General features: G+C 52.2%; 1 protein-coding gene across 2 annotated transcripts in view; it reads right to left on the bottom strand.

Moving 5' to 3' along the window:
- Klhl38 (kelch like family member 38) overlaps nucleotides 1-417 on the bottom strand; it is a 9,387-nt gene extending 8,970 nt beyond the window's left edge. For both annotated transcript variants that reach the window (XM_004634459.2, XM_023718772.1), the window contains exon 1: nucleotides 210-417. The gene's annotated coding sequence lies outside the window, so the exon portion shown is untranslated. The remainder of the gene's footprint in view (nucleotides 1-209) is intronic.
- Nucleotides 418-1,976: the final 1,559 nt, after the last annotated feature.

Genomic DNA, 1,976 nt, shown 5'->3' with positions numbered 1-1,976 from the left:
AAAAAAAAAAAAAAAAAAAAAAAAAAAAAGAAAGAAAGAAAGAAAATGGACTTTTAAATATATGCACACACTTATATATTAGATTGCATTATAAATGGTAGAACTATAACTGGGTTTTGTGCAGCCCACATTCCATGAAACATGACCAAACCATGCAGGGTGACATCCACCTGCCCACCTGCAGAAGAGGGAAGTGTCAGGGGGTTTACCTTGCTTTGCTCTGGTGACATCCACTGGTGCCTGGCCTGTCTTGTTCCCCCAGAAAGCTTCCACGTCTAGCTCCGAGTGAAAGCCTAAACCCCAGGCCTCTCCTTCAGCTGGAGAATGATTTGTCCTGGAGAGTTCTGGATTTGTTTATGCTGAAGGCACTATCGCAGTTTTCTAGAGCTCTGAGCAAGGGCCGCTGGGCAGGAGACAGTGTATACATTCCAGGGCTAAGAATAGCCGCATATGTACTTTCCACTGTTATGACATGTGACTTTCCAGTTGCCTTTTGCAGTCATCTGAGGGCCTGCAGGGCTGCTGGCGCATGCCCACATGCCTTGTTCCTTTGGCAAACGTTTACAGCGGCATAAATAGATCGGAGGTTCCTCTATGTAAGGCTCTGCTGCCCGCTTGAGTCCTTTGTCCTAACTGCCTGGGAACTCTAGGTGACTGGAAACAGGTGGCTGGGACCTTTGCAAAATCACTGAAGATTTCTCTGGGCCACGATGAAGGTGTTGGATGGTTGCAAGGGAAGCCAGAGCGTGAGTCCCAGGTGCAGTTTAATGGGTCTCTGTTTCCTCTCATGAGCCTGGCAGGATCTTGGAGAGAGCTGTGATGGCCTTCCCTGGGCTCCATGTGGATTCCACGACAAACATCTGTCACTGTTCTTCCCTGCTATGAAGCGCCCTGGGGCTTGCACCCTTGTGAGAGCCCAGCCTCTGTAGGGCCTCCTTTCCTGGAAGCTTCCCATGGGGTGACTGAGCTCCATCTGTCAGCCTGCACAGGGCTGCCTGCTTAACCCCTCGTGCCTGAGAGCTTAGCGTGAGTCTTCCATCCTCCTTGTCCATTTTTTCTTATCAAACAGGCCTGAGCTAGAGGCAGGAGGCACAGCATACTGCTCCCAGAGAGAGAGAGAGAGGGAAAGAAGAAGAAAAGGAAAAGAAAGGTGGAGGAGGACGAAGTGGAGGGAGTGGAGAATGGTGCTGGTGACGGATGGGGTGGAGGCAGCGTGCTTACGGGAACACGTGGGAGACCTCAGTCCCGCAGGGATGGGCGAAAGGGATGCTGCTCCCACCTCCATGTGCCAGCCCCAGATGGCAGGGCAGCTGGCTTTCTCTTCGCATGTCTTGTGCAGACTACTGTAAGGGCCTCTCGGTGACAGTTTTCTCCCTTGCTCCTAGTCTCTCTCCCTCTGAAGCCTCTGCCCTGTATCACCAGAGTAGCCCTGGGGCAGAAAGTCAGAAGGTGCCAGCCTTCCCCAACATCATGTCTGCTGATGGCGTGGCACGTGTCCAGGGCCTCTTAGTTCCTAGAACCCCGTTTCCTCCCACTTAGACATTCATTGTCTAGTTCCACCAGATGACTTGGGGTTGCTGTGTGTATGTGGACTCTGCTGGGGAGGGGACCCCAGGGCAGGGTAGAAGGGGCTTGAACCTGCAAAGTCGTGCTGTAGAGCCTGATGCGTAAACCGCTATGCTATCTCTCCAGCTAGGGCAGGGCAAAAGGAATCTCGCACTCCGGGCTGCAGATCAGTGTCTCATTGTCGGGCGCTCGTTGAAATCACACGCGAGTCAGATGGTGCTTAAGCTTCTCTTTATTCTTCTCTCCCCCGAACTTCTCTCCGGAACTACTACTTAACCGAACTACTTCACCGAACTACTCCCCGAACTCCTCCGCCGAACTACCCCGGACCTTCCGTAACATCCTCTTTTATACTCCCCAGGACCAATCAAATAAGGTTGCGTGTCTTAAACCGGCCAATGGGCAAGTGC

This window comes from Octodon degus, unplaced genomic scaffold (genome assembly GCF_000260255.1).
Source record: "Octodon degus isolate 3935 unplaced genomic scaffold, OctDeg1.0 scaffold00062, whole genome shotgun sequence".
Classification (NCBI taxonomy): domain Eukaryota; kingdom Metazoa; phylum Chordata; class Mammalia; order Rodentia; family Octodontidae; genus Octodon; species Octodon degus.
Note: the sequence above shows the minus strand (reverse complement) of the source record. Positions and strands in the feature narration are given on the sequence as shown.